At 49.1% G+C, this 13076-nt stretch overlaps 1 long non-coding RNA gene across 1 annotated transcript; it reads left to right on the forward strand.

Moving 5' to 3' along the window:
- The first annotated feature begins 5301 nt into the window (after positions 1-5301).
- Positions 5302-7084, forward strand: LOC134927081 (uncharacterized). Its single transcript, XR_010177550.1, has 2 exons — positions 5302-5809; positions 6890-7084. It is a non-coding gene; the product is annotated as an uncharacterized LOC134927081 (long non-coding RNA).
- The last annotated feature ends 5992 nt before the right edge of the window (positions 7085-13076 follow it).

Consider the following 13076-nt stretch of genomic DNA (forward strand, 5'->3'; position numbering starts at 1 on the left):
TGCATCCATATCACCCCATCTATTACTGCCTGTCACTAGCCATAGCACCCACTCCAACACTGCATCCATCTCACCCCATCTATTACTGCCTGTCACTAGCCATAGCACCCACTCCAACCCTGCATCTATCTCACCCCATCTATTACTGCCTGTCACTAGCCATAGCACCAACTCCTATCCTGCTTCCATCTCACCACATCTATTACTGCCTGTCACTAACCATAGCACCCACTCCTACCCTGCATAATCTTACCCCATCTATTACTGCCTGTCACTAGCCATAGCACCCATTCCTACCCTGCATCCATCTCACCTCATCTATTACTGCCTGTTACTAACCAGAGCACCCACTCCAACCCTGCATCCATCTCACCCCATCTAATACTGCCTGTCACTAGCCATATCACCCTTTCCTACCCTGCATCCATCTCACCTCATCTATTACTGCCTGTCACTAACCAGAGCACCCACTCCAACCCTGCATCCATCTCACCCCATCTATTACTGCCTGTCACTAGCCATAGCACCCACTCCAACCCTGCATCCATCTCACCCCATCTATTACTGCCTGTCACTAGCCATAGCACCCACTCCAACCCTGCATCCATCTCACCCCATCTATTACTGCCTGTCACTATCCATAGCACCCACTCCCACCCTGCATCCACCTCACCCCATCTATTACTGCCTGTCACTATCCATAGCACCCACTCCCACCCTGCATCCATCTCACCCCATCTATTACTGCCTGTCACTAGCCATAGCACCCACTCCTACCCTGCATCCATCTCACCCCATCTATTACTGCCTGTCACTAGCCATAGCACCCACTCCTACCCTGCATCCATCTCACCCCATCTATTACTGCCTGTCACTATCCATAGCACCCACTCCTACCTTGCATCCATCTCAACCCATTTATTACTGCCTATCACTTGCCATAGCACCCACTCTTACCCTGCATCCATCTCACCCCATCTATTTCTGCCTGTCACTAGCCATAGCACCCACTCCTACCCTGCATCCGTCTCACCCCATCTATTACTACCTGTCACTAGCCATATTACCCACTCCTACCCTGCATCCATCTCATCCCATCTATTACTGCCTGTCACTAGCCATAGCACCCACTCCTACCCTGCATACATCTCACCCCATTTATAACTGCCTGTCACTAGCCATAGCTCCCACTCCTACCCTGCATCCGTCTCACCCCATCTATTACTACCTGTCACTAACCATATTACCCACTCCTACCCTGCATCCATCTCACCCCATCTATTACTGCCTGTCACTAGCCATAGCACCCACTCCTACCCTGCATACATCTCACCCCATTTATAACTGCCTGTCACTAGCCATAGCACACACTCCAACCCTGCATCCATCTCACCCCATCTATTACTGCCTGTCACTAGCCATAGCACCCACTCCAACCCTGCATCCATCTCACCCCATCTATTACTGCCTGTCACTAGACATAGTACCTACTCCAACCCTGCATCCATCTCACCCCATCTATTACTGCCTGTCACTAGCCATAGCACCCACTCCTACCCTGCATCCATCTCACCCCATCTATTACTGCATGTCACTAGCCATAGCATCCACTTCTACCCTGCATCCATCTCACCCCATCTATTACTGCCTGTCACTAGCCACAGCACCCACTCCTACCCTGCATCCATCTCACCCCATCTATTACTGCCTGTCACTAGCCATAGCACCCACTCCTACCCTGCATACATCTCACCCCATTTATAACTGCCTGTCACTAGCCATAGCTCCCACTCCTACCCTGCATCCATCTCACCCCATCTATTACTACCTGTCACTAGCCATATTACCCACTCCTACCCTGCATCCATCTCACCCCATCTATTACTGCCTGTCACTAGCCATAGCACCCACTCCTACCCTGCATACATCTCACCCCATTTATAACTGCCTGTCACTAGCCATAGCACCCACTCCAACCCTGCATCCATCTCACCCCATCTATTACTGCCTGTCACTAGCCATAGCACCCACTCCAACCCTGCATCCATCTCACCCCATCTATTACTGCCTGTCACTAGCCATAGCTCCCACTCCTACCCTGCATCCGTCTCACCCCATCTATTACTACCTGTCACTAGCCATATTACCCACTCCTACCCTGCATCCATCTCACCCCATCTATTACTGCCTGTCACTAGCCATAGCACCCACTCCTACCCTGCATACATCTCACCCCATTTATTACTGCCTGTCACTAGCCATAGCACCCACTCCTACCCTGCATACATCTCACCCCATTTATAACTGCCTGTCACTAGCCATAGTACCCACTCCAACCCTGCATCCATCTCACCCCATCTATTACTGCCTGTCACTAGCCATAGTACCCACTCCAACCCTGCATCCATCTCACCCCATCTATTACTGCCTGTCACTAGCCATAGCACCCACTCCAACCCTGCATCCATCTCACCCCATCTATTACTGCCTGTCACTAGACATAGTACCTACTCCAACCCTGCATCCATCTCACCCCATCTATTACTGCCTGTCACTAGCCATAGCACCCACTCCTACCCTGCATCCATCTCACCCCATCTATTACTGCCTGTCACTAGCCATAGCACCCACTCCAACCCTGCATCCATCTCACCCCATCTATTACTGCATGTCACTAGCCATAGCATCCACTTCTACCCTGCATCCATCTCACCCCATCTATTACTGCCTGTCACTAGCCACAGCACCCACTCCTACCCTGCATCCATCTCACCCCATCAATTACTGCCTGTCACTAGCCATAGCACCCACTCCTACCCTGCATACATCTCACCCCATTTATAACTGCCTGTCACTAGCCATAGCTCCCACTCCTACCCTGCATCCGTCTCACCCCATCTATTACTACCTGTCACTAGCCAAATTACCCACTCCTACCCTGCATCCATCTCACCCCATCTATTACTGCCTGTCACTAGCCATAGCACCCACTCCTACCCTGCATACATCTCACCCCATTTATAACTGCCTGTCACTAGCCATAGCACCCACTCCAACCCTGCATCCATCTCACCCCATCTATTACTGCCTGTCACTAGCCATAGCACCCACTCCAACCCTGCATCCATCTCACCCCATCTATTACTGCCTGTCACTAGCCATAGCTCCCACTCCTACCCTGCATCCGTCTCACCCCATCTATTACTGCCTGTCACTAGTCATAGCACCCACTCCTACCCTGCATCCATCTCACCCTATCTATTACTGCCTGTCACTAGCCATATTACCCACTCCTACCCTGCATCCATCTCACCCCATCCATTACTGCCTGTCACTAGCCATAGCACCCACTCCTACCCTGCATACATCTCACCCCATTTATAACTGCCTGTCACTAGCCATAGCACCCACTCCAACCCTGCATCCATTTCACCCCATCTATTACTGCCTGTCACTAGCCATAGCACCCACTCCAACCCTGCATCCATCTCACCCCATCTATTACTGCCTGTCACTAGCCATAGCACCCACTCCAACCCTGCATCCATCTCACCCCATCTATTACTGCCTGTCACTAGCCATATCACCCACTCCTACCCTGCATCCATCTCACCCCATCTATTGACTGCCTGTCACTTGTCATAGCACACACTCCAACCCTGCATCCATCTCACCTCTTCTATTACTGCCTGTCACTAGCCATTGCACCCACTCCACCCTGCATCCGTCTCACCCCATCTATTACTGCCTGTAACTAGCCATAGCACCCACTCCTACCTTGCATCCATCTCAACCCATCTATTACTGCCTGTCAATAGCCATAGCACCCACTCCAACACTGCATCCATCTCACCCCATCTATACTGGCTTTCACTAGCCATAGTACCCACTCCAACCCTGCATCCATCTCACCCCATCTATTACTGCCTGTCACTAGACATAGTACCTACTCCAACCCTGCATCCATCTCACCCCATATATTACTGCCTGTCACTAGCCATAGCACCCACTCCAACCCTGCATCCTTCTCACCCCATCTATTACTGCATGTCACTAGCCATAGCATCCACTTCTACCCTGCATCCATCTCACCCCATCTATTACTGCCTGTCACTAGCCACAGCACCCACTCCTACCCTGCATCCATCTCACCCCATCTATTACTGCCTGTCACTAGCCATAGCATCCACTTCTACCCTGCATCCATCTCACCCCATCTATTACTGCCTGTCACTAGCCACAGCACCCACTCCAACCCTGCATCCATCTCACCCCATCTATTACTGCCTGTCACTAGCCATAGCACCCACTGTGACCCTGCATCCATCTCACCCCATCTATTACTGCCTGTCACTAGCCATAGCACCCACTCCTACCCTGCATACATCTCACCCCATCTATTACTGCCTGTCACTAGCCATAGCACCCACTCCTACCCTGCATCCATCTCACTCCATCTATTACTGCCTGTCACTAGCCATAGCACCCACTCCTACCCTGCATACATCTCACCCCATCTATTACTGCCTGTCACTAGCCATAGCACCCACTCCAACCCTGCATCCATCTCACCCCATCTATTACTGCCTGTCACTAGCCATATCACCCACTCTAACCCTGTATCCATCTCACCCCATCTATTACTGCCTGTCACTAGCCATAGCACCCACTCCTACCCTGCATCCATCTCACCCCATCTATCACTGCCTGACACTAGCCATACACCCACTCCAACCCTGCATCCACCTCACCCCATCTATTACTGCCTGTCACTAGCCATAGCACCCTCTCCTACCCTGCATCCATATAACCCCATCTATTACTGCCTGTCACTAGCCATAGCACCCACTCTGACCCTGCATCCATCTCACCCCATCTATCACTGCCTGTCACTAGCCATAGCACCCACTCCTACCCTGCATCCATCTCACTCCATCTATTACTGCCTGTCATTAGCCATAGTGTGACACCCCCACCGCATTCCACCTGGCTGTGGATTCCATACGTATGGTTATTTGACTCTTTGTGAAATAATAATTGTATATATATATATATTGGTATGTACATATAATAACCCGGATGCTGTGTTCAGTATATACTGTATACATTGGTGACAGTGGAAAAATGGGTGCCTGTGGCCACATATAGTGCACACTGCTGGCAGTAGTTGGACAGGTGCAGGGGGCCAGCGCGTGGTTAAAAGACTGTTGGATCAAATCCACGAGCCGGCTACACCGAGTCTCGTGCCTTCAGACAGCCGTTAAGAAAAAGGAGCTGCGCACTTACCTCGAGAGGACAAGGAGAAGCGGGACTGTGTGGCTCCGGTCGCTGAATCCTCAGTGCGGTACAGAGAGTGAAATTCTCCGCATCACCCGACAAGCAGCCCAGAGGAGAGAGAATCTGACCCCGGCAGAAGACAACTAACCGAGCGGTGAGCCAGGCAGCGGTGTAGAGCGGAAGGACTGCTGACGGCTTGCAGACACGCCGGGAGGAGGTACGGAGGCGGGCTGGAAGGCGGAGCGGCAGCTGACTGACAGCCGGGAAGAAGAGCGGAGGTGCGGCTGACAGCCTGCGGACACGCCTGGAGGAGGTACGGAGGCGGGCTGGAAGGCGGAGCGGCAGCTGACTGACAGCCGGGAAGAATAGCGGAGGTGCGGCTGACGGCCTGCGGACACGCCTGGAGGAGGTGCGGGGGCGGGCTGGAAGTCGGAGCAGCTGCTGACGGCCAGAGCCGGCCAGAGGGAACAGCTGTGGGCAGCCCTGTTACCCGAACAGGCGGTGCAGGAGCAGCAGCGGGATCCCTATTAAGGTATTTAACCCGAACTCTCCCAGCATTCTCATCAGCCACTCAGTTCCCCAATATCAGATGTTTCTACGCCATCACTCTGGCTAGATATTAGGAGAGACATTATGAAGACCGTGGCTCTATATATATATATATATATATATAAATATATATGTTATAGATGTTCCGCAGCGTTAATCTAGCCCAGTAAATATCGGACCCCTAAACTCCTACCCAAACTAAGAGATCTAGACCTACGTGTATAACTCCTATCCTAGAGAACTTTCCGGAAGAATGATGAGTGCTATATGACAGTAGTCACCACTGGAACTTATACTGCTCCAGGCATATATATATATATATATATATACTATATACTATGAGTCAGGAGGAAAGGTCCTACAAAGGAGTTTAGAATAACAGAGTATCCGCTACAGCGTTCTCAACCTCTGTGTATTCGTCCCAGCAGTCGCTAGGATTATTCTTCAGTAACAATCTAATAGTGGTCATCCCCAGCTGAGAAGTCATTGGCTATTGTTACCTGTCTTGAGGTTATCACTGACACCATAGTCCGCTAGGAAGTGACGCCTTACGTAGTTGTTTGTGGCTTCAGCAGAGTACCGATAGAGCCAGAGCAGGATTACAAAAGAAAGCCTACATTATCATAGACGAGTCGTCCAGCTAACTTTACGAACTCTACATGAAGATAGGGATTCGGAATTAGACCCCACCAGTTCAGTCTAGTCTCGCTAGGAACTATATCGGCTTTATTGCGGCTCACTCAGTAGCTTTATTTGTCCACCCCTCCGAGACATAACCTATTCCCCAGTGACTCAGACTTATTGGAGGGGCATTATTAAAAAACTATCTAAATGTGCACCAACGAAAGATAGAGTACTCCAACCAATCGGGACATTATATTGGGGATAATGTAGCTATCTAAACAGTTGGCAGCAGTCATACTGGTCTACTTGTTTTTGTAGAGGAAGTATAAAGGGTCGGACTTTATTTAGCTGATAGAGAAGGTAAATTACATGTTGATTCACTCAAAACTTATTGTATAATAAATGTTGTAAGGATTTAACTAATCTATTTTACATTTAGGGGACCTGATATAGGAGAGAGTCATTACTACCAGCAACAAGGGTTCCAGTATAATAAATATTGTTAAAATGGGTTACACTGTTGTTGACACTATTGGTTGTGTTGTTAGAGTTAAATAATCATATCTTTACAAGTGTCTTAAATTCTTCTGTTGTAAAGAACCAACCTCATTAAATACATTGTTTGAAATCATCATTCATCACTGACCAGTGGGAAATTCTTGCGATACATTGGACTAGGACCGGAAGGGAAAACAAGAGAAAGTTCATAGCTTCTTAGGTAATAGAAGATTACAGGGAAATCACACTAGTAATTACGTGACCTACCTTTTTCCAATAAAAAAAAAACAGAAATTATATTACAATAGCACCCACTCCAACCCTGCATCCATATCACCCCATCTGTTACTGCCTGTCACTAGCCATAGCACCAACTCCGACCCTGCATCCATCTCACTCCATCTATTACTGCCTGTCACTAGCCATAGCACCCACTCCTACCCTGCTTCCATCTCACCCCATCTATTACTGCCTGTCACTAGCCATAGCACCCACTCCAACCCTGCATCCATATCACCCCATCTGTTACTGCCTGTCACTAGCCATAGCACCAACTCCGACCCTGCATCCATCTCACTCCATCTATTACTGCCTGTCACTAGCCATAGCACCCACTCCAACCCTGCATCCATCTCACCCCATCTATTACTGCCTGTCACTAGCCATATCACCCTCTCCTACCCTGCATCCATCTCACCCCATCTATTACTGCCTGTCACTACCTATAGCACCCACTCCAACCCTGCATCCATCTCACCCCATCTATTACTGCCTGTCACTAGCCATAGCACCCACTCCAACCCTGCATCCATCTCACCTCATCTATTACTGCCTGTCACTAGTAGAGATGAGCGCCTGACATTTTTCGGGTTTTGTGTTTTGGTTTTTGGTTCGGTTCCGCGGCCGTGTTTTGGGTTCGAACGCGTTTTGGCAAAACCTCACCGAATTTTTTTTGTCGGATTCGGGTGTGTTTTGGATTCGGGTGTTTTTTTCCAAAAACACTAAAAAACAGCTTAAATCATAGAATTTGGGGGTCATTTTGATCCCAAAGTATTATTAACCTCAAAAACCATAATTTACACTCATTTTCAGTCTATTCTGAATACCTCACACCTCACAATATTATTTTTAGTCCTAAAATTTGCACCGAGGTCGCTGTGTGAGTAAGATAAGCGACCCTAGTGGCCGACACAAACACCGGGCCGATCTAGGAGTGGCACTGCAGTGTCACGCAGGATGTCCCTTCCAAAAAACCCTCCCCAAACAGCACATGACGCAAAGAAAAAAAGAGGCGCAATGAGGTAGCTGTGTGAGTAAGATTAGCGACCCTAGTGGCCGACACAAACACCGGGCCCATCTAGGAGTGGCACTGCAGTGTCACGCAGGATGGCCCTTCCAAAAAACCCTCCCCAAACAGCACATGACGCAAAGAAAAAAAGAGGCGCAATGAGGTAGCTGACTGTGTGAGTAAGATTAGCGACCCTAGTGGCCGACACAAACACCGGGCCCATCTAGGAGTGGCACTGCAGTGTCACGCAGGATGGCCCTTCCAAAAAACCCTCCCCAAACAGCACATGACGCAAAGAAAAAAAGAGGCGCAATGAGGTAGCTGACTGTGTGAGTAAGATTAGCGACCCTAGTGGCCGACACAAACACCGGGCCCATCTAGGAGTGGCACTGCAGTGTCACGCAGGATGTCCCTTCCAAAAAACCCTCCCCAAACAGCACATGACGCAAAGAAAAAAAGAGGCGCAATGAGGTAGCTGTGTGAGTAAGATTAGCGACCCTAGTGGCCGACACAAACACCGGGCCCATTTAGGAGTGGCACTGCAGTGTCACGCAGGATGTCCCTTCCAAAAAACCCTCCCCAATCAGCACATGATGCAAAGAAAAAGAAAAGAAAAAAGAGGTGCAAGATGGAATTATCCTTGGGCCCTCCCACCCACCCTTATGTTGTATAAACAAAACAGGACATGCACACTTTAACCAACCCATCATTTCAGTGACAGGGTCTGCCACACGACTGTGACTGATATGACGGGTTGGTTTGGACCCCCCCCAAAAAAGAAGCAATTAATCTCTCCTTGCACAAACTGGCTCTACAGAGGCAAGATGTCCACCTCATCTTCACCCTCCGATATATCACCGTGTACATCCCCCTCCTCACAGATTATCAATTCGTCCCCACTGGAATCCACCATCTCAGCTCCCTGTGTACTTTGTGGAGGCAATTGCTGCTGGTCAATGTCTCCGCGGAGGAATTGATTATAATTCATTTTAATGAACATCATCTTCTCCACATTTTCTGGATGTAACCTCGTACGCCGATTGCTGACAAGGTGAGCGGCGGCACTAAACACTCTTTCGGAGTACACACTTGTGGGAGGGCAACTTAGGTAGAATAAAGCCAGTTTGTGCAAGGGCCTCCAAATTGCCTCTTTTTCCTGCCAGTATAAGTACGGACTGTGTGACGTGCCTACTTGGATGCGGTCACTCATATAATCCTCCACCATTCTATCAATGTTGAGAGAATCATATGCAGTGACAGTAGACGACATGTCCGTAATCGTTGTCAGGTCCTTCAGTCCGGACCAGATGTCAGCATCAGCAGTCGCTCCAGACTGCCCTGCATCACCGCCAGCGGGTGGGCTCGGAATTCTGAGCCTTTTCCTCGCACCCCCAGTTGCGGGAGAATGTGAAGGAGGAGATGTTGACAGGTCGCGTTCCGCTTGACTTGACAATTTTGTCACCAGCAGGTCTTTCAACCCCAGCAGACCTGTGTCTGCCGGAAAGAGAGATCCAAGGTAGGCTTTAAATCTAGGATCGAGCACGGTGGCCAAAATGTAGTGCTCTGATTTCAACAGATTGACCACCCGTGAATCCTTGTTAAGCGAATTAAGGGCTGCATCCACAAGTCCCACATGCCTAGCGGAATCGCTCCCTTTTAGCTCCTTCTTCAATGCCTCCAGCTTCTTCTGCAAAAGCCTGATGAGGGGAATGACCTGACTCAGGCTGGCAGTGTCTGAACTGACTTCACGTGTGGCAAGTTCAAAGGGCATCAGAACCTTGCACAACGTTGAAATCATTCTCCACTGCACTTGAGACAGGTGCATTCCATCTCCTATATCGTGCTCAATTGTATAGGCTTGAATGGCCTTTTGCTGCTCCTCCAACCTCTGAAGCATATAGAGGGTTGAATTCCACCTCGTTACCACTTCTTGCTTCAGATGATGGCAGGGCAGGTTCAGTAGTTTTTGGTGGTGCTCCAGTCTTCTGTACGTGGTGCCTGTACGCCGAAAGTGTCCCGCAATTTTTCTGGCCACCGACAGCATCTCTTGCACGCCCCTGTCGTTTTTTAAAAAATTCTGCACCACCAAATTCAAGGTATGTGCAAAACATGGGACGTGCTGGAATTTGCCCATATTTAATGCACACACAATATTGCTGGCGTTGTCCGATGCCACAAATCCACAGGAGAGTCCAATTGGGGTAAGCCATTCCGCGATGATCTTCCTCAGTTGCCGTAAGAGGTTTTCAGCTGTGTGCGTATTCTGGAAAGCGGTGATACAAAGCGTAGCCTGCCTAGGAAAGAGTTGGCGTTTGCGAGATGCTGCTACTGGTGCCGCCGCTGCTGTTCTTGCGGCGGTAGTCCATACATCTACCCAGTGGGCTGTCACAGTCATATAGTCCTGACCCTGCCCTGCTCCACTTGTCCACATGTCCGTGGTTAAGTGGACATTGGGTACAACTGCATTTTTTAGGAGACTGGTGAGTCTTTTTCTGACGTCCGTGTACATTCTCGGTATCGCCTGCCTAGAGAAGTGGAACCTAGATGGTATTTGGTAACGGGGGCACACTGCCTCAATAAATTGTCTAGTTCCCTGTGAACTAACGGCGGATACCGGACGCACGTCTAACACCAACATAGTTGTCAAGGACTCAGTTATCCGCTTTGCAGTAGGATGACTGCTGTGATATTTCATCTTCCTCGCAAAGGACTGTTGAACAGTCAATTGCTTACTGGAAGTAGTACAAGTGGGCTTACGACTTCCCCTCTGGGATGACCATCGACTCCCAGCGGCAACAACAGCAGCGCCAGCAGCAGTAGGCGTTACACGCAAGGATGCATCGGAGGAATCCCAGGCAGGAGAGGACTCGTCAGACTTGCCAGTGACATGGCCTGCAGGACTATTGGCATTCCTGGGGAAGGAGGAAATTGACACTGAGGGAGTTGGTGGGGTGGTTTGCGTGAGCTTGGTTACAAGAGGAAGGGATTTACTGGTCAGTGGACTGCTTCCGCTGTCACCCAAAGTTTTTGAACTTGTCACTGACTTATTATGAATGCGCTGCAGGTGACGTATAAGGGAGGATGTTCCGAGGTGGTTAACGTCCTTACCCCTACTTATTACAGCTTGACAAAGGGAACACACGGCTTGACACCTGTTGTCCGCATTTCTGGTGAAATACCTCCACACCGAAGAGCTGATTTTTTTGGTATTTTCACCTGGCATGTCAACGGCCATATTCCTCCCACGGACAACAGGTGTCTCCCCGGGTGCCTGACTTAAACAAACCACCTCACCATCAGAATCCTCCTGGTCAATTTCCTCCCCAGCGCCAGCAACACCCATATCCTCCTCATCCTGGTGTACTTCAACACTGACATCTTCAATCTGACTATCAGGAACTGGACTGCGGGTGCTCCTTCCAGCACTTGCAGGGGGCGTGCAAATGGTGGAAGGCGCATGCTCTTCACGTCCAGTGTTGGGAAGGTCAGGCATCGCAACCGACACAATTGGACTCTCCTTGTGGATTTGGGATTTCAAAGAACGCACAGTTCTTTGCGGTGCTTTTGCCAGCTTGAGTCTTTTCAGTTTTCTAGCGAGAGGCTGAGTGCTTCCATCCTCATGTGAAGCTGAACCACTAGCCATGAACATAGGCCAGGGCCTTAGCCGTTCCTTGCCACTCCGTGTGGTAAATGGCATATTGGCAAGTTTACGCTTCTCCTCCGACAATTTTATTTTAGGTTTTGGAGTCCTTTTTTTACTGATATTTGGTGTTTTGGTTTTGACATGCTCTGTACTATGCCATTGGGCATCGGCCTTGGCAGACGACGTTGCTGGCATTTCATCGTCTCGGCCATGACTAGTGGCAGCAGCTTCAGCACGAGGTGGAAGTGGATCTTGATCTTTCCCTAATTTTGGAACCTCAACATTTTTGTTCTCCATATTTTAATAGGCACAACTAAAAGGCACCTCAGGTAAACAATGCAGATGGATGGATTGGATACTAGTATACAATTATGGACGGGCTGCCGAGTGCCGACACAGAGGTAGCCACAGCCGTGAACTACCGCACTGTACTGTGTCTGCTGCTAATATATAGACTGGTTGATAAAGAGATAGTATACTCGTAACTAGTATGTATGTATAAAGAAAGAAAAAAAAACCACGGTTAGGTCACTGGTATATACAATTATGGACGGGCTGCCGAGTGCCGACACAGAGGTAGCCACAGCCGTGAACTACCGCACTGTACTGTGTCTGCTGCTAATATATAGACTGGTTGATAAAGAGATAGTATACTCGTAACTAGTATGTATGTATAAAGAAAGAAAAAAAAACCACGGTTAGGTCACTGGTATATACAATTATGGACGGGCTGCCGAGTGCCGACACAGAGGTAGCCACAGCCGTGAACTACCGCACTGTACTGTGTCTGCTGCTAATATATAGACTGGTTGATAAAGAGATAGTATACTCGTAACTAGTATGTATGTATAAAGAAAGAAAAAAAAACCACGGTTAGGTCACTGGTATATACAATTATGGACGGGCTGCGGAGTGCCGACACAGAGGTAGCCACAGCCGTGAACTACCGCACTGTACTGTGTCTGCTGCTAATATATAGACTGGTTGATAAAGAGATAGTATACTCGTAACTAGTATGTATGTATAAAGAAAGAAAAAAAAAAACCACGGTTAGGTGGTATATACAATTATGGACGGGCTGCCGAGTGCCGACACAGAGGTAGCCACAGCCGTGAACTACCGCACTGTACTGTGTCTGCTGCTAATATATAGACTGGTTGATAAAGAGATAGTATACTCGTAACTAGTATGTATGTA

The sequence above is a fragment of the Pseudophryne corroboree genome, chromosome 5 (assembly GCF_028390025.1).
Source record: "Pseudophryne corroboree isolate aPseCor3 chromosome 5, aPseCor3.hap2, whole genome shotgun sequence".
NCBI lineage: Eukaryota > Metazoa > Chordata > Amphibia > Anura > Myobatrachidae > Pseudophryne > Pseudophryne corroboree.